This window comes from Crocuta crocuta, unplaced genomic scaffold (assembly GCF_008692635.1).
Source record: "Crocuta crocuta isolate KB4526 unplaced genomic scaffold, BGI_CrCroc_1.0 scaffold30, whole genome shotgun sequence".
Classification (NCBI taxonomy): Eukaryota; Metazoa; Chordata; class Mammalia; order Carnivora; family Hyaenidae; genus Crocuta; species Crocuta crocuta.
In genome coordinates, this window is record NW_027528345.1 from 2731435 (window position 1) to 2752478 (window position 21044).

At 37.3% G+C, this 21044-nt stretch overlaps 1 protein-coding gene across 1 annotated transcript in view; it reads left to right on the forward strand.

Moving 5' to 3' along the window:
* PDZRN4 (PDZ domain containing ring finger 4) overlaps positions 1-21044 on the forward strand; it is a 369168-nt gene that overhangs the window by 123980 nt on the left and 224144 nt on the right. The gene's annotated exons all lie outside the window — the stretch shown is intronic.

Consider the following 21044-nt stretch of genomic DNA (forward strand, 5'->3'; position numbering starts at 1 on the left):
ACTGGCCCAGCCTAAGTCATCTGGAAAGGAAGAAGGTACTTCTTGGAAGATTTTAGAGTTTACATGAAAAAATAATCAAAAACTAACTTTAAGTCATTTAGAATGATACCTCATGCAGGCCGAGGTCATGTGGTAGAAATCATGGCTCTCCGTGATCTCACCGGTTTGGTGTACAGTGGTGTACACCAAACCAAGGCTGTATTCCTGAGTATTCAGGAGAATTCATTGGCACACAGTGTCTCACTCCTTTCTGAATGCCACTCTGTTATATTATCCATATTTTCAATCTGAAAGCATATGAAGCCAGACCTACAGGAAATGAGTGAGCATATATTTCATTGTGAACTTGACATTTTATGAACTCTACGTGTCCTTGTTCTCATGCATGCCTACTTCATACAATGAAAACCTCTTCTGCTGACCAGTATATAAAATTCAGTTTAGTTTTTGCTTTCTACTGCCACTGTCATGTTAGTGAAAAAGCCAAATGGCATTTGATTTTTTCCCACTCTTGTTTATTCTATTTGATCCACACCACTGGCATCTGACCTTTGAATTAAATGAAGACGTATATTTTAACCCCTTTGTTTGAAGTAAAATATGAACAATGGCATAAACATAAAGAGTCCAATGTTATTTTTTATTATATTTGATTTTTAATCTTAGTAAGGAACTATAGTACTTATGCTAGTCTTCATTTAATAAATTTTAAATGAGGTTTTGATGTGAATAAGTTTGTAATGCTGGGAAAATCAGGGATCATCTGATGATAGGATTATTATAGTTCCATGTGAGAGTTGTAAAACACTGTGGTTATTCTGGAACCATATAAAGTACTATTTAGGTAGCCTACCCTCATATTAAGGCATTCTACTCCTTTATATTGCATTACAAGTTGTTTTTCTTTTGTTGTTCTTGCTTTTTGGATTGGAAAAGTAAAAAAGTCCTGGTCAGAACTCACATTTGCAACCCAACATAAATCAAAGCTCCATTCTCCAGTCTGAAAGCTCCTGCCCGCACCTTCACTCCCAGTGACCCTGTGAATGTAATCTTTTCACAGTGAACCTTGAATCTGGTCTAGACAGCATGTGACTTATGAAGTGAGGTAAGGTGAGGTGTCCAGGGAAAGAGGCAAATCCTTCAGAAATGAGTCTCAAAATAATGTATTTTCTTCCTTGGAGCCCTAAAATAGGTAGAGCTATAACCTATTTCCTTCTGATAAGCTGTTTCTTTGGTTTTGGATGTTTTCTCTTTCCTCCAATATGCATGCCTAGTGTTTGTAACCCATTATTAGATTGTTTCTGTTTTTCCTCTGGTTTCTGGTTTTGTTTCTGTTGTCCTCTGCTTTAGAGGACAAGTCAATATAAATAAATAGTCTGAGGTAAGACTAAAACATGCATTAAAATTAAGAGAAGGTAGAAACAAGGAAGAGAGCCTGCCTGTTCCTTCTTAATAGTGTGAATGGTGCTTATATTGTATACACAGTATTACCATGAGGAAATAATCTAGGAAACATTTCTAATGAGAAGTTCTGGGGACTGGTATGATTACTTGAGGAAAAAGGTAAAAAATAGAAACTGTAGTTCAGGATAGTAACTACCCTAGAAGGAGAGACTATACCTAAATAATATTTATTTTAATTTATGAAAGTAATTCAAATGTCAGTTTCAAGAGTGTCCCAACTATAGATCATCAATGAAAGTGATTCAGTCATATTTGTGTGGCTTATAAGATCTCTAATACTCTTCCTTTATTTAAGTTGTTAGTACTTTTTTTAGGATTTATTTTTATTTGAGAAAGAGACAGAGAGTGACCAGGGGAGAGGCAGAGAGACAGGGAGACAGAATCCCAAGCACACTGTGTTTGACAGAGCAGAGCCCAATATGGGACTTAAACTCACCAACTGTGAAATCTTGACCTGAGCTGAAACCAGGAGTCAGACACTTAACCGAGACGCCCAAGTGACTCATAGGTTGTTAGTACCTTTAAACAATTTAATCTGGTGGGTTCTTATAAAAGAGATTGAAATCTTGTTCCTCATGGTATTCAGTGATCCAAGTTTGGTAGTGTCATTTTAAGTTCTGGTACCTTCAGTCATTTGCCAGAAATACTGGGCTCCCTCTCGCTAGCTCCTTAGAGTCTTTCTCAACTGTGTGCTCTCCTCCTCCACCATGTAAGAGCTGAAACAGAAGCATTGACCATCTTACTATGATGGAAAATTTTAATTATCCATTACCTGGTATCATTTCTTCTTTCTTTACTTAGGGGCTGGAGAGTAGGGGTATGGGGAGTGGAGATATTTCTTTGAGAAGCAAGAGCAAAGCAAAGCAGAACAAATAAACAAAAAACCTGTGAGGTTTACCCATATTGTCCCTAATTGGCCAGTAAAAATATTTCTCTAGTGTTTTCAGTATGAGACTTTTCAACAGCTGTATATAGTGTCTGGGCTAGTGCTTCAACACTGTTTTCCAGTTCCACACTGAGAAAATCAGACACATTAACATTAGGAACTGTGGCTCTGCTATCAGATTTTCAACCATGTTTACCACTTTCAACCACTGATTTGTCTGAATCTGGGAAAAGATAGTAGCAGGTGGGTGTAAGATGTTCATATAGGTCTGTGGCCTAAAAAACTCTAGGTAATTTTGATGTTCCCTGTGGAGGCAGGTATAAACCTTTCACCCTTCCCTTTGCCTTATACCTTAAAACAGTAAGTGGTGTATTCACTTATGTATTTTTCATGAAATTGCTTATGTAAAGAAATATTTATTGGATAAAACATTTTAAAAAAACAATGAAAAAAGTAACTATAGATGTAGGAAAACTGTTGTTTAGGTGGCTTACTATTACCTAGATTTGGATACTGGGGGTAGTTTCAAAGGACAATCAAAATGAGCTGGAGTTCAGTGTATTTTTCATCATTGTTTTTCCTGTAGACTTGTTTATGTAATAACCTCTAAGTACTTCTATTTAGTATGTTTTCACCATAATTACTCAATCAAAAATCACTTCCAATATTATAATAAACATTAAATTTAAAAATTGAATCAACATTTAATAGCTTTTTAAAAATCTTTTGTTTGTTTATTTTTGAGAGAGACAGAGTAAGAGAGAGCATACGGAGGAGGGGCAGAGAGGAGGACGGACAAAGGATCACAGGCGGGCTCTGCACTGATAGCAGTGAGCCCGACGCGGGGCTGGAACTCACCAACCGTGAGACTGTGACCTGGGCCGAAGTCAGGTGCTTAACTGACTGAGCCACCCAGATGCCCCCTTAATAGCTATTTTCATGAATAGGAAGGATAAAGCTCATTATGGAGAAATGGGAAAATGGCCAGGAAAGTGAAAATTGGCCATGATCCCAGCACCCGAAGAAAAATCAGTATTAACATTTTCATAACCTCATTGAGCTGCTTTAGGTGCCAGGTCCCACAGCAAGTCTGTGGTGTGAGGAGGGGATTCAGTGCCCACACAGCCCCGCAGGGTTCTCAATCTCTCATACCAGCCGAGAGCATTGGTATCAAGCTTTACTTTCGATGCTTTGTGTAACAGAAACAGCAGAGGTATTGGTTATGCTTTCTCAACTATGCACACCCAGCTTCTGATAATATCTTCCATTCACTTCCTCTCCTGCTTCCATTTGAGGATTACAGGTGTTGGGGAGGGCGGAGAAACATATCAGAAAAACCGGGAAACCTCTGATTGGGAAGTCTCCTATTGTTCTGACTCCATCACTTAAAACTTTGTGGTGCTGGGTACATTATTACCTCCCTGAAGTATATGTCCACATCCGTTACTTAATAATATCTAAAGTGGGTTGTGAGGGTTGACATGAAAAACGCATGCAAAATTCCTTGCAGAGCACTGCTTGGAAAATGTTAAGTAAATTCTCCATGCCAGGACCTGGTTTGGGCCCTGTCATTTTTGTTACGTGAATAATTTCTGAGAACAACGATGACTGAGAATAAGCATACGGATTTTTCCATGTGACTTGAGTGCCCCAGGCTTCACCATTCTGTGAGTGCATATGAGATCACAGTCACCTGAAGGCCTTCTTCCAGCAGCCTCCATTCACAGAGGACCTCATCTGGCCTTCTAAATTGTCCCAGTTCTTCTAAAAGTCTGCATAGGGACGTTGGAAGTTTTATTCATGTCCTGCTGCTCCAGATGTCTTTGATGCCTTCTGTGGACAGCTGTGTACCCCTCCGTGGAGGCTGGAATAATGAACACCCAGGGTGCTGTTCTGCTGGGCAGAGGGGTGTTTGCAGAGTGGAAGGAGGGAAGGAGGGGCTGTGATCTGCTCTCACTCTGCAATGAGCTGGGTCTCCTGGGCCTGAGTTTTCCGTGTCTATGGCCATAGTCTTACAGTCCCACATGAATACGGTCCCTCCCCCTCAGCCTGCACAGACGGCTTGCTCCAGAGCCACTCACAGCCAGCCACCACCCCTCCTCAGTGCCCATATCTGCTGTCTTTCCCCAAGGCTGCAGCATAAATCTACTTCCTCCTCCTTCCGCCTCCTTGCTTGAGGCAAAAGCCACAAGCATGCAGACCTTCCCGTGAAAGACCAGCCCATCAGATCCAGGCAGCTAGAGGATACATTGCTCTTCTTTTTACTCAGGACACGTTCAGGAACAGAAACCGAGGCTGACCTGAATCATCAAATATGTGTAAAGGTAGAAACAACCCTTTCGTCTCACCTGCACCCCTGCAGTTCATTTGCAGAAATGGATAGTCTGGACCCTGCTTTTTAATGTGATGGTTGCCCTGCCCTTCTGGGCAAAAGGAGCCTCTCCACCTCTACTGCCTGTCTTGGGTTGGCCCCTCTTGTTGCTCCCGGCAGCCGGCAGCTGTGCAGCATGGCTTTCGACGCTGCTCCTGCCCGTCTGTAGGCATTTGCTCTGCCCCTTGGGCTCGCAGCCGGCTGCTCTCGCCTGTCGTACAGCTGCCATGTGGGTTCCTGCCGTTCGCCATCTTCAGCAGTGACCACCTGGGGGCTGAGGTAGGGAGAACATAATTTTAGCACTAGAGCCTTGGCTGAGTTCCATGTACTCACTGGTGGTCTTGTACCACGCACACTTCCCATGGCTCCACGGAAATTCAGAGGCTGCAAGACCCCAGACCTGTGGCATGCTACCAGTTCCCTTAAGCGTGTCAACGCCTTATAATCAGATTCAGTGCCGACACTGCCCTGTCCTTTCGTCTCCCATAACGTGTGCTGACTAAATAGATTCCGTTTTCTCTTTCCATCTGTCTATAAATATTTGGATTTCTTGTTGCTGAGAACACAGGTATGGTTATCAGTGTTATATCTTAGATATTAAGGAAAAGCTCTGTTGTCCAGGAGGTTGTGGGAATGGAGGGTACCAGCTGGGCAGAAATGCCATTTGCGTCACCTTAAGGTGTCCCCTTATCACTCGTTGCTTTCTCCTTATGGTGGCCGATAACTGGGAACATGGTCAGAAGGGAGCAATGCTTATTTCCAGCAGACCTCAGGCTGTGCTACAATCAGAGACAAGCAGATGTCAACAGTGAGATAGTTGACTCAGAATAGTTTTTAAACATTGAACATGTGAAAATTTCATTAACTCGGAAGTGAAAACACAAAGGAGAAATCTCATCTCTCCCTTTGAATGACAGTCTGTGAATAAAAATTCATTAGACTATATGAGTAGAGTTCATTAAATCGTATAACCACAGAAGTGTCCAGAAGATCTCATATAAAAAATAGTAATGGTTATCTCTAGTTGATGCAATTATATGTAATTCTTTATTTCCTTGTTTGTGTTTTCTAGCATTTCTACAATAAATACATATCACCTCTATAATAAAAAATAAATATATATTAAAACTTTTGCAAGTTTAAATAATCATACCCCCATAACATTTAAGTCTAAAATAATTTGTTTTTCATTTTTCAGTATTTCTAATATTTTTCTTACATACTAGAAAATCCGATTTGAACTAAATAAAACAAATGGAAAACCTGAATGTGCACTTTTAAAAAAGGAGTGTTTGCTGTTTATGTCACAAGTGCTGGACTATGCAGATAAACAATAAATTGCCCTCCAGTGTTTGAGTTTTCCATCTGCTTTCTTACTAAATTAGGTCAGTCATCAGAAAGCCATGTGCCTGGACTGTCTCACCTCAGTAGCACAGAAACGCTGTCACGGAGTTATGATTTAGTGGTGTATTTTCTGCTTCTAATGATAGAATCATAGAATCATTAAAACAGTACAGTTAATACTATAATTTAAAATATTGCCCAGACTCATTGTTCTTTCCATACAGACTTACCTAGGAAATCTCATATGTGACATTATTTCTCCAGGAAATTGTTTGTTTCTACAGATTTTGTGTATGTTCTTATGGCAAAATGAGAATTACTAATCCAAACCTGTGCTTTAACTCCTGGAGATTCAAGTCACATTCACTGCTCATTTAGTGATCTGTATGTTCACCTAATAGCATCTACTCCTTTACTTTGTTTGCCCATTTGCTGGTTTTGGTTTTGGTTCTTTAGATGGAACCTGAATTTTATTTTATTTTTTAATGTTTGATCACTGTATTTTATTTTTTAATGTTTATTTTTGAGAGAGAAAAAGAGAGAGAGGAGGAGAGAACATGCATGTGATCAGGGGAGGGACAAAGAGAGAGGGAGAGAGAATCCCGGACAGAGCCTGATTCAGGGCTTGAACTCACAAAACATGAGACTGACGTGGGCCAAGATCAAGAGTCAGACACTTAACTGACAGAGCCACCAAGGCATCCCTTGATCACAGTATTTTAAATAAATAGACTGTCACATTTTATTAGAAGACAAATATGTAACTAGATAGTTACCACATGTATAAATGTGACATTAATCTTCAATTTAACAGAGATGATCTTATCACCAAGGATATTTTAGCATTATTATAATTTCCTAATTTGAATAATTATATTGGGATTTCTGGTTAGAGAGCTTGCAGTTTTATCTCCATGTGGGTGGATATGGTTGTAAACCAATGGAACCTCCTCTTTGTCCTGCAAGAGTATCTGAATTTATAGATTTAAAATTAGTTCTTCATAGCACACCTCAGAGGCTAGCTCACCACTGCTGCCAATTATCAAAACTTTTTGTACCTAGACATTGAGGATTGCCTATTGGACAGTTTTAGGACATAGTAAAATATACTCCAAAATGTATAGCTGAAGCTTATTCTGTACAATAAAGGCATTTGTGAAATGTTGCATAAAAATTAATTTTGGAAATTTCGACTCTATTAAAATTATTAGAAGCATCTTTATTTAAAGGAATCCCAAGTCTTGACACTTTCTTTTTTTGTGAATCTTCAAAATAGTTTTCTATTGCATTGCTGCCACAATGAAAACCATGGCACAGGGCAAATAAGGCCAATCTGGTAAAGAAATGTGTTTCCCCCCCTCTGCTCCATCTGACTCGTGATGAAGGTGTCTAGATTAGTGGCTGCATTACTTTTGTTTCAGACTTTCTGGATCTTATCAAAATATTGCATTTCTTTTAAGCCCATAAGGATAAAGAACTCTACCCCCAGGTTTACATCTCCATTGCAGCTTTAAATTGACAGCAGCTCTATGTTAAAACAATCTTCTATGGATAGAGTATGCCTTAAAAGAACTTCTAAATAAAATAATTCCTCATTGTTATGGGAATGAAAGATCAAAGTCAATTTTAAAAATAAATATATTTTAGCTTCTTAGTATCGTATGAAAATATTGAGCCCATTCTTGAAATTTACATAAGACCTTTAGCTGAGTTTGATAGGCATTTTAAAATGCATGTGATAAAGGAAGAATAAAATAGAATAAAGTCTAAGAGTAATGAAGCTATTGAAACTGAATGCTCCTAAGGTAAACGGAAGATGAAAAAGTAATATTTTTTGCCAGATGAAGAGATAGGCTTTCTTACTGTATTGTTCAGGCAAATAAAAGCAAGAAATAATCATAACCAAGCTATAGAGTAACAAAAGTAAGATAAATTTTCATACAAATTGAAATTATAATATATTTTAAATCAGTTGTAAAATGTATTATCTACAAAGTATGTCACTAATAAAACAACAAATGCTGTAGTTTAAACGTTAACATTTCTGTTTTCTAGTAATGAGTTATAACGTATCTAAACATTATCTTCACATTTGTGTAGTGATACAGATTAGTTTCATTTTATTGATGAATCTGGCTACAAAAATGTCTCCTAAAGATATAATTTATATTTCCTAAAATTTTAAAGATATGCATGAAGAGACAAGTTCACCTGAGTTAGTATATTCTAACACTAATCCCAAGCAGAAAGCATGTTATAAAGACATTGTCCAAAAATTTAGCTATATAACTCTTAAAAAAAAACCAACAACTAAGATTTATTTCTTTTGAATTCTATGTAGTTAGCTATTTTAGACATTCATATCCTTGTAACTGAACCTTCATAAGCATTTATTCATAAGACTGCACTTCCAGTAATATATGAAAAAACAACTTTTTTGGTCACATCTAATGTTTTTAATATGATGTCATAATATACCATAACACAGAAAGATTGAATGAAAGTTGTGTCTAAATAAAAATGATCATAGTTTTCCTCCTGTCTTTCCTCTGTGTGGTACTTGGTAGTATCAGCAAGTTCTTAAATATTTATTTAATTATTTTACTATTTATATCTCACTTTATAGATATATTTTATTTAAAAATATGTGCAAATTTATATGCAAGACAATTTTTCAAAAATTAGGACATATTTTAAATTTAGAAATGAGGTTGCTGTTTTAATCAGTGGTTGTTCAGCTTATTGAGATATTGAAGTAACTGTATAGTCTCATGTTTTTTTTCTGAAACATTATGAAAGAGCAGAAATTTTACAAATTATATGAAGAACACATTTTAATTGGAAAACATTTCATCTATTAACTACATTTTTAATCTTATGGCTCTGGAAAGATACCGTTATTTTTCCATCATAGACACAGGTTACTATAACATAGTCACCTATTTTCATAGATGCGTCTCTCAACTGGTTTAAAGGAACTTTATGGTAAATATTCCTATAAATACAAATAGTTACCTTCCTGATCTGTGCTTTCCAGTAGTCGTCACTAGCTACATATACCTACTTGACTGATTAAAATAGTACAAATCTGAATTGAGATTTGCTAGATCTCAAAGACAGTATAAAAATACCTTCTTAATTTTTATATTCATTACATGTTGATGTGAGAATATTTGGGTTAAATGTATTATTAGCATTAGCTCCACACGTTTCTCTCTTTTTTTTTTTTAATGTGGAAACTAGAGTAACATTTGAAATTAAATATGTGGCTCTCATCTATGATCATATTATTTCTGTGGAACAGCACTGGTCTAGATACTCACTTTCAGTGTATCTATTTTATAAGTTAATGTTATAGAGCAAATCTTCCTTTAAAGTGAGGACCAGTTATGGAGATATTTAAATGTACTTTATTAATATTTGCAAAATATGTCAGACATTATACCATGATCATTACTTTTGGTTCTCTGCTGTGTAGTAATTTTATTTTTTTAAGTTTTTTTTAATGTTTATTCATTTTTGAGAGAGAGACAGAAATAGCATGAACAAGGGAAGGGGAGAGGGAGAGGCAGACACAGAATCTGAAGCTGGCTCTAGGCTCTGAACTATCAGCACAGAGCCCAGTGCAGGGCCCAAACTCACGAATTGCAGGATTATGACCTGAGCTGAAGTCGACCACTCAACCAACTGAGCCACCCAGGTGCCCCTGCTATGTAGTGACTTTAAAAATAAATATTGTTTGAAATTAACATTTCTGTAAGAGTTGTTTGTACCAATGTGTTTAGTGTGGCATAGTTTGAAGATTTTTTGAAAATAGAATGAACCAAAGTTAGTTTGTATGCATCAATGATTACAATTACAATATCTCCATGCATATTATTTTCTTTAGTGGAATTCTTAGAGACAGTATAATAATTGATTTTTATGAGAAGGACTGTAGGGAGGAGAGGACCAGGACTTGGTAACTTAGCCTGACAAACTCCTGTCAACAGGAAGAAGGTTGACCTGCCGTGGTGAGCCAGAGGGGATAGTGGCCCCTTCTGGAGAAATCAGCTAAACTTAGCTCTAGGGCAATATTCAAGACCCAGAAGTTGGAGTTTCTCCCAATGATCATTTGCAAGAAAGTCTAATCATTGATCTGTCTCAGTTATTTTTATTTAGATACTATGAATACAAAAAGTCAAAATGATCCAAAAAACAAAACAAAACAATACTCTGGTTTCTCTTCAGATCGAATAAATCTTTCGCCTTTTACAAAACAAAACAAAACTTGCCAATGTTATCATTCCTAACATGGGACATAGCCTGTGATATGAACCAAGCAGGTTTAAAGTGTATATGTCTCAGAGAAATTGAGTATAATAAATACATTATCAAATATATTTAAAACTATTTCTAAGATAAGTCCATTTTGTATGTTTTTGACTTTTTAGTTACATGGATAAATGTTCTATGGTGGTGACTTTCAAAGATTTTTGACCATGACCAGCAGTAATACATTTACATCACAGCATATATACAAGGTTTACCTAACCATATTTACCATTACTACAGCTGATGGACTTTGGTATTTTGTATCTAGTCTATTCAATTTCATGTTCTGGTTATGATCCACTAAATTTCCCTTACAACCACAACTCACAACCATTAATTTAAAACATCCCTCAATATGAAAAAAAAAATACTGTGCTCTATAGATTATTACCCTCATTTTAGGGGGAAAAAAAAAAACAGACCAAGGGACTCCTGCCCCACCGTCTCCCAACTTATGTATCAGTAATTCACATGTGGCTCATTCATCCAGTGATTTCAGTAGATACCAGGTAAATTTGAGTAATGTTAAGAAAAATGACCAAAGAGTATGGAATTTAGATTTTAGCAGATTTATGAGCAGGTGTTATTCTTATATATGTGCTCACAGAGCACATACTTGCTCATGCCTCACAATTCCCAGCTCTCAGTTGATGAGTTGATTGAGGGTCACAATGTGGGGAAAAGGTGGACAACTTTTTGTTGTCATCAAAAGGCTGTACTTTTGATGAAATGTCATTCTGTGTGTAGTTCCGGACTGTTATACTAGGTCTCTCTCACCTGGACATGTACTGTGCTGCATTGCCAGTCTTTTAGTTTGGTGTTTGAATGCCTATGTCTACATAGATTTTTTTTTTCCCATTTGGTCCATTGAATCTTGATTTAAATTCCTATCATAGGAATACAGTGCAAGTGTCTGAGAGTAGTAATTTTGAATGGTAATGGGGATGAAATCTCCCTTCAGCCAGCCTTTCTGAAATACAACAGGGGCACCTGGGTGGCTCAGTGGTTAAGTGACCAACTTAGGCTCAGGTCATGATCTCATGGTTCATGGGTTTGAGCCCTGCATCAGGTTCTGTGCTGACACCTCAGAGCCAGGAACCTGTTTCGGATTCTGTGTCTCCCTCTCTCTCTACCCCTTCCCCACGCATGCTCTGTCTCTCTCTGTTTCAAAAATAAATAAAACAAAAAAATATTTTTAAATAAATAAAACACAACAAAACAAAATCCCTCAACTTGAAAAAAAATACTCTTCTATGTAGATGCCAGGCAATAAGCATCCCCAGGTGAAGCCTGAAGATTTAAACAACAAAGGACTGGGGTGCCTGGGTGGCTCAGTCGGCTAAGCAATCCACTTGACTTTGGCTCAGGTCATGATCTCACCATTCATGAGTTTGAGCCCCATGTCGGGTTCTGTGGTGACAGCTCAGAGCCTGAAGCCTGCTTTGGATTTTCAGTCTGTCTGTCTGTCTGTCTGTCTGTCTCTCTCTCTCTCTCTCTCTCTCTCTCTCTCTGCCCCTCCCCAACTCATGCTCTGGAACTGTCTCTCTCTTAAAAATAAATAAACATCAGGGAGCTTGGGTGGCTCAGTTAGTTAAGTGTTGGTTAAGCGTCTGACTTCGACTCAAGTCATGATCTCATGCTTCCTGAGCTCAAGCCCCACATTGGGCTTTGTGCTGACAGCTAGCTCAGAGCCTGGAACCTGTCTTCAGATTCTGTGTCTCCCTCTCTCTCTTTCCCTTCCCTTCTCACATGCTCTCTTTCTTTCTCTCTCTCTTTCAAAAATAAATAAAACATAAACAAATAAACAAACATTTAAAAACATTAAACAACAAAGGATAGAAAGCAAATAAAAGGTTTGGGATCAACACACCCTATCCACAGCAAGGGCCAGGGGATCAGAAGGCTAGCTGAGCACCAAATACCTGAATTAGGGCCAAGTGTAATTGTGATGTAGTTACCTTCTACCCAGTACATTTTCCTCCATGAAATCAAAACAGCCCTGACTAGATGCACCAGATTGGGCAGTGTATTTCCCTGTTTAGAGTTGTAAAATGACAAAGCAAAAAATTCCTCACAAAAGCAGACTCTATTTGAAATTTTTAAAGAATGATAATAAAATAATTTGCTGAAATGAATGGCATTATATAGTATACAACTTAGGATATTCAGGTGCTGATAAAGTACATGGACAAAGAGCTTCAATTAAATTCTGAGTATAAGCAGGAAAATGAAAGCAATCAAGACCGAATGATGTATTATTTGGTCCTGAGTTCTGAACTGAATTATTTCTTTCCCCGTCTTTGCACATCAGTTCCTCTCCAAGAGAATATAGTTCGTTACAATGTCTATTTCTCTTGAAGATACAATCCCACTTTATTTGTATTTTCCCTGCTTTTCTTTCCAATTTTAATACATATTCTACTTTGCTAAATGTAGGTGCAAGATTGCTGTTGTATGGTTCAGGCCGTTTTTAAACTTCTACCCCTAGCATTTCTTTTCCTTCAGCTGGTAGTGATTGACAGAAAGCTTGCGCATTACCTCCTGCAAGATTTTTCCTGAAGGGACTTGCCTTTCACAGCTAATCCATGATGCTAAAGCACAGACCCCTCTCTGCACTTGATGTAACTTCTTTGCTAAATCTTCTCCCTCTGTACCTGAGACACCTGAAGTGTAGCACATTTGTTGAAATGTAAAGGGCAACTCTTATCACTATTCAAGTGTGCTACTTCATTTCTTCTGCTTTAATTTGGGGGAAGTACGTGTAGCTGTGGACATCAATCAAACGGAGAGGCCTTTTCAATTTGAATAAAACCTTTGTGCAGTTTGTGAAGGAGAAGGGTAAACAGTGAAAAGCTTGTGAGTTCTCAGCACATCCCTGAACCAGTGGATAAGGCCAGGGGCTTAAAGTGGAAATGGCTACTATCTCTTTTAGCTCCCTGTGGGAACAGAGCTCTGAATCACTTCAGCAACCACTACCTCTCAGTGGTGTCATCTTTGAAAATGAAAATCATATGGTATGTACAAGGGTATAAAAGAATGTTAAACTGTTCTCTCTGTGTCTCTTTATGTATGTGTGCATATATAGTATAAACATACATATATGCCTGTGTATATAAGAGATGCCTTACATATCCACTTCTCTCCATACATGGTTTTAAATTCAGGTATATTTAAGTTTACTGAAATCATATGTGTTCTATTTTCTGTCTCTGCTAGGGCTTGGTTGATATTAACAAAACTATACTAAGCCAGTCAAATGTGAAAAGAATCTGATAAAAATGATTATGAATCCAAACTGCATTTAATCTGATTCAGAGGACAGGAAGAAGGGTTATCCAACTGTATTAAGTATGCATTTAAAAAGAACAGTGGAAAATAAATCTAAAAGCAAAATCTAATTTCCAATGATAAATACAGTTGTTTTAAATATTTCATCAGAACCATTAGTGTTGTGCACCATGCAGAGAAGATTGTTTTGTGTTCCTTGAAATTTGATGCCTGTGTACTCGCTAAAATGTGTACAGAAAAAATATATATATTTTAAATATAGAACTGTAGATTTGGGGAGTTTATCATAAAGCATCGCAACTTTGTTTAAAAAGTGAGTTGTTAGATCTCTGCTTATACGTGCCTGGATTTTCTCTATAAAGAGGTGCCCAAGTTGTTTGTGAGAGTTTCTCAGCATAGAGAATGGTGCTGCTTTCATTGACTTACTATTTCCATAGAAGAGTATTCTCTCCAGGGTAGGGTAAAATGTATCTGGGGACTCAAAACAAATCTGATGAGTCTTAGGAGACCCAGCAAGACAGGAAACCATCTGGGGAGCATTTAGGCTGCGCCACGTGAATTATATTTTGGGACTGGAAGTAAAGCTTTCCTGATGTGTTACTTTATTTTGCCAGAAGGTAAAGACAGAATATCAACAGTTCTCTAGGGAACCCCTTTCACAGAGAATCCTCTGACAGGTTTTGTAACTTGAATAAATTTGGACTCAGTAAAACAAAACAGAACAAACAAACAAAATGGAACGAACTTGATGAAGTTGAGATGATTGTTTTCCATTTTGATATCAGACTCACTTCTTAATTTCATCTTTGAAGCTCTGCATCTCTAGGTAAATTTATGTAATCATATTGCATACTTTTGACAGCATTCCCTGCCATTCATTGGGTAGTTTGGGTTGATGTTCATACATTTGGGGGACATCAGAGATGGAACCTCTCTTGAAACAATCCTAGTTGCCTCTATTTTGCCTACATACTCATTCTCTCAAAGTAATTGGGACTATATTGGATAGAGGAATGTGTTTTCAGGGTGCTATTCCATTGCTGAAGCCAACTTTAATACCTGTACATACATTCTATGCTAATACTGTATGTGTGCTAATACACCAAGAAGTTTTTCCACCTTATGCTTTTAAACAAGAAACTTCATGGGTCACCTGGTGCCTCAGTTGGTTAAGTGTCTGACGTCGACTCAGGTAATGATCTTGCAGTTTGTGAGTTCCAGCCCCGCGTCAGGCTCTGTACTGAGAGCTCAGAGCCAGGATCCTACTTCTGATTCTGTGTCCCACTCTCTCTGCCCCGCCCTGGCTTGTGCTCTCGTTTTCTCTCTTTCTCTCTCTCAAAAATAAATGAACCTTTAAAAAAATTTAAAAAAAGAAACTTCATCAAAGAGCATATGTTTGTCAGAGCATGTGTTTACAAATCCCATGGTATATAGTGAATTTTTCTTCTGCTTAGTTAATTCAGCCATCATAGTCACTTTTAATTATTCCCCTAATTGTGTTTTTAAAAGTCAGTTCAGCATGCTGTTCACAGCAATAAATATATCTATTGTCATTTTTGGTGTGAGTGTGTATAGTAATATAGTGTTAATGTCCTTTTTTTTTCTTTAAGATAATTGTAGAATAATGCTAAAACAATGACTATTAAGAACAGGCAAAATGAGATTCTTAATTGTTGATTAAATTCCTTTTTTACTTTAAGTAAATGCTGTTTCATCTGGCATTGCTTATACAAATCCAACCCCATTAAACTTATGAGCAAATAAAACATATAAAACCATCATGCAAAGAAAATACTTTAGTAGATTAAATTATCACTCAAGTCAGTGTTTTTACTCAAGTTGTTCAGACCTGACTCCTAAAGATGAACCCTAAATCCTTCCCATAATCTTTTAAACATACCTGATTTTCTCCTGATAGCAGTGGGCCAGTCTTTCTTTGCCTAGAGGCCAGAACTTTAATTAATCTTAGAATGATGGTATACAGAGATACAATGTGATTTTTCAGGTTTTCCCAAGAGATAAACTAGACCATTTAAAAATCCTTTGTTATGTGATTTTCAGTAACAATGAATAATTTAGGATTATTACGTATTGTTTAAAGAACCATTTTCCCTTCATGCTTCTAAGTTAGCATAATGAGTGTTAGGATGACAAAGTACAGAGAATTATCTGATAAAATCTGAATGAATTGAACCATTGATAACCCAATGTTGCAGAACTCAAGAGTTATCATTGATCAAACTTTCCCATATAAGAAAAAAAGTTTTCTTGACACTTTAAGTGTTGCTAAAATACCATTCTGGGTTTTTAGTTTTTCAGTTCTTGAGCCGTACGGAACTGGGTTATGACCTTGCGAAATCAACTTTGCCTTCCTGGACCTTAGTACCTTCATCTGTAAAATGGGGATACTAAAATTAGGTTAAATCATATAAAACTAGGTTAATTCATGGAAAACCATATTTGTCTATAGGTCAAATGTGATTTTTTTAATAAAAGACAATTTCTTATTGTTTGCCCTAATACCTATTTTATGAGTTCAATGAGAATTATTATATTATCATCAAATTATAATTTGATGGAAAGAGCTAATGCATATGAACTCTTAGTACAATGCTAAATATGCTGGAGTGAGCTTTCATAAATTTTAGTCATTATTCTTATTATTTAAAATAGGAAAACCCAAGAAGTATTTGGTCAATCTGAGAATGAAAGAATACATTCAAGGTGGTACCATCCAGCTATACAGAGTAGCTTATAATGAATTCTTTTCTTGCATTTCTCAAAGTCAGAATAATTAAAGTCCTTATTTGCATTTCTGAAAAGGATGTGCTTTGTTTTCTTATGTATCCCCATGACTTGGTATGCATATTGCAAAAATGTTTTAAGAAATCAGCCCCCAGAATATTTTTGATACTGCATTTTGCTTATATCATCAAAAGGTTTTCAGGATTCAGCTTTAAATTATAATGTATTGTGCTGTTTTAATATAGCTATTTTCTCCCATTCCAACAGAGACAAAACAAAAACAAAAACAAAAAACTGAGGGAATTACTAAGGTGAATTTAGCTCAACACATCTGAAAAATGAATAGGATTTGGGAAAGACCAATTAACATCATAAATCGCAAATTACCACAACTGATATGAGAAATATAATCAGTGCAGTGAGCCAGTCACTGAATATAGGGGATACTTAGATTCTGACAACTTGAATTTAATGATTGTGAAAAGCAGAGAAGCAGCAGTTATGTTTGGGGCCCTATTTATTTTATTTTGCTTTATGAAGTCCTGTCTCATGGTTTTAGAAATGTTAAATGTTCTTAATCATTTCCTGCACTTCAGTAGCACACACCTATATACAAATATGTCCAGGACCACTTAAACCCAGAAACAATTACACACACTCCCAGATACTTCTGGACTTGAAGGGCTAAAACTATTGGATCTAAATTAGAAATGGGAGTAAAGAACTTCAAACACAAGCTGAAATGGAATTTAAGCACTTGTGAAGTTATTGATATTTACATTTCTTAAATATAAAAGGAGGGAAAAAGAGAAGATCAATGGTTATATAAGTTATAAGTTTATAAATCAGGCTATAAGGAACTTCACATCTGGTAATGTTTATTTTCACAGATGTGTAAAATGTAAGATAGGACCATTAGCTACAAGTGAGTCCAAGAACTTGGGTAGGTATGAGGAGAGGATAGTATATGAAATAGTCATCTCAGCTATTGGGAACTGAGTTTAATTGAGAAATATGGAAGAATTGCTGAGTTGTGTTAAGAGCCAACTTGTGGCATAAGGTCGTTAATTTGAAGTAAAATCAGTAGGCCTGGTTGTGTAATTTTCTCCAGCCACATTCAGCTACTTAGGAATGCACAGTAAGAAAACAAATGATTGTGTTCGTCTGGAATTTGAGGGTTTTTTTGTTTTGTTTTTTTTTAAATGTTTTTATTTATTTCTGAGAGAGACAGAGCCAGCATGAACAGGGAAGGGTCAGAGAGAGGGAGATACAGAATCCGAAACAGGCTCCAGGCTCTGAGCTAGCTGTGAGCACAGAGCTTGACGCAGAGCTCAAACCCACAAACTGTGAGATCATGACCTGAGCTGAAGTCGGACGCTTAACCGACGGAGCCACCCAGGCGCCCCTGGAATTTGAGTTTTGCAAAAAGAATACAATGGAGGAGGAGAGAAACAATGTAGTTAGGGCTATGATTATAATAATGGACTTTTTCTTAGAAGTTGTGGAAGAAGTGAAGACAGGAGGAAGATGAGGGAAGATGAAAATTCAGGTCCAATGCCTTGAGGACCTAATGTTCTTTTATTTTAAGTTTATTTATTTATTTTGAGAGAAAGAGAGAGAGAGAGAGAGAGAGAGAGAGAGAGAGAGCGTGCCCACACACATGCAGGGAAGGGGCAAAGAGAAAGGAAGAGAATCTCAAGCAGGCTCCAAGTTCTCAGCACAGAGCCCAAGGTGGGGCTCAGTCTCACAAACTGAGATCATGACCTGAGCCGAAATCAAGGATTCGACAATCAACCGACTGAGCCACTCAGGTGCCCCTGAGGACCTAATGTTCTAAGAAGAGTACTATTTGAATAAGTAGGAGAGATGGATTGGAAACTGAGACTCTAGGTTGGAACATTTGCATTTCAGATTTGGAGATGATGCAGATTCTGATGATGAAGAAGTCTTGGCTGTGATTAAGAGAAAAGGTACTTGAGATGTTGAGAAGGACAGGATTGTCTGAGATAAGGTCAAGAGCCCGAAGGTCTGTTAAATTGGAAGGATTATCCCAATTGTTGATGAAGTTGTCAAGACTGGCTAGAGTTTATATGACAAGAAAGATGGGGTCTAGAGCTACAATCATTTGTGAATCCAGGGAAATGACCAAGAAATAAGGAACAGTAGCTCTGAGGAAGTAGTGAAGGCAGAACAGCAAGTTTTGCAAGGGACAGATAAAGAAGTAATCTGAAAGTTGAAATTGGGGTGGGGGAGCCACGAATGACAATTTCTCTAACTCCTTGATCTGAAGTACAGGAAATAACAACCACCACCATCACTACCACAATAGTGACATATAGCTACTGAGAACTTACTGTGAGCTAAGTTACTATTTCAAATGCTTTACACTGTTTCACTCATTTAATCATTACAATAACCCTTTGAGATGTAAGTACTACTAACAATATCCCCATTTTAGTAAACTGAGGCAACAATAATGTAAGTAACTTTGCCAAAGTCACATAGCTAGAAAGTGGTGTTGCTAGAGTTCATAGCCTGACAAATGGGCTTCAAAGACTGTGCCTCTAAACCACTAAATGGTTTAGACCTCAACCCTAAATTGAGAGGATCAATACTTCGTAGGAGGATGTGTTCATTGGATTACAGACTGTTCGGGAACCATTTAGTATCAGTGGAAAAATCCCTGAGATAGGAAAGCATGTGTCTCAGGGACTCATGCTATAGGTGTGAAGAGTAAACCCTTCTTTCTGGACAGCACATGTGCAAGCATAGGAGCTTCTTGCTCCCCCTCACTACCTGCCCCCCAACCTTGAACCTGGGTAGGACCCCATCTGGATATCTGCTGTGCCAGATGATGGAGCACATGCTGTCTTGTGACTAGAGAGAGCTCTGCTCTCTATAGTTCTCATTAATAATTGAGCTTTCATTGTTTCGAAGTCTCAGTAGATAGTACATATTTATGAAGAGATATGAGAAGGAAAGCATATTATAATTTGTGTAGTTTATCATATTTTGCTTTGCTTTTATCTAACTATCAAGGTTCCCAAAGAATCTTGGTTGGCTGCGCCAAGATACACCTTTCATACCTAGTTATCTTTGCGTAAGTCACAAAGAGACTGAGAATCTGGATGAGTAAACATTCCACAATTCTGTTGGAGGTGAAATGTCCCTATCATTCTAGTTCCACTGGGCTTTCAGGTTGCTCATAGAGACCCCTATTACCAGCTGCATACCTACAACTCTATTGATAGTTTTTTGTTACAGTTTTCACTTATGCATATCTCTTGGGCAAAGGCCATCCTTTTCTCTGGAAGACTGTATCCAACCTTTGCCTCCTAATTCGCATTTGAATCTCAGTGAGCTACAACACAGCCTTTGCCAGCATCTCACCAATTGGAGTCAGTCAGAACTGAATCTTTCACAGACTCCTTGCTGCTGCCTTTTCATTATTCTCAGATCTTTTTGGTGTTTTTGTTTTGTGTGGCTTTGTTTGCTCTTGAATGCCCAGAGTCTGTCTTTGGTGGCACACTAAATGTATTGAAACATTGGAAGCATTTGGTGAAAAGTTTTAAAAAGGAAAGAAAGGGAGGAAGAAAGAAAGAAGCCAAATTAATGACTTGTTCTAAATGCAGATGGCACTGATTAGTTTGCCGAGATCGTTCTGTGAAATAAGCTCAGCACCATCACCTTCTTATCTCGGAATCAGCCTTCCTGCCAGAAGTGATGGCTGGGACAATGCAGATGGCTCTCAAGTAGGAGCTTCTCTCAGAATCCAGTCCTTATCACGGCTTTGACTGGCAAAGGCTGTCATTCATGCTGTCAGTCACAGTGGGTACACAATGGATCATGTCTGCCTTGCACATCATAGATAACTAGACTAACTGGGGCTGGATTTAATTCTTTGGTTAAAGAAGAGGAGGAAAGATAAATCATTGATTATAGAATATCTGATTTTCCTTTAATTCAGCTGTCACTGAAACTGTAACCTTGTGTTCTAGATCAGTTAAATTTGTCAGCATCCCTAAGAGAAACTACCATTTTAATAAGATTTTTTTTCAAACTACATATATTTATAAGTCCGTATACGTGACTCTTTCAATCCTGTGTCTGACAATCTTTTCTTTGAAAAACAGCAATGTGGTTTTGATGGGCTTTGGAATTTTTATCCTAATGTTTTAAAGTAAAATGAGCAAAAAAGCCCTACTTAGGTGAAAATGAAAACATGAAGGTATTAAATATAAAAGTATTTTGTGTGAAAGTCTACTGTTTATACAGTACTCTGAATGGTGACAGCAGAAGGTTCATTTACACATCTAAAGCAGCTTTGTATATTGACAAAGAAGATGTTAGAGACAGAACTGTCATCATACTAATAACTGTACCTATTCACCACCATTTTATGTTATTGATTGTCACAAAGGTACTCCATATAATATATTAACAATCTGATAAAAGGAGCAATAATTCTTAGCAAGGTTAATTATTGAGTTTTTGAAAGGCTAATTAATGATGTCTGACCTGATTTGCTGCTGAAGGAAGGTATTGAAGATTTTAAGATATGTAAACACTCCTTGGTATACAATAAAACATATTTATAATGTTTGCTGAGGATATTAGTTTTTTCACGGGGTT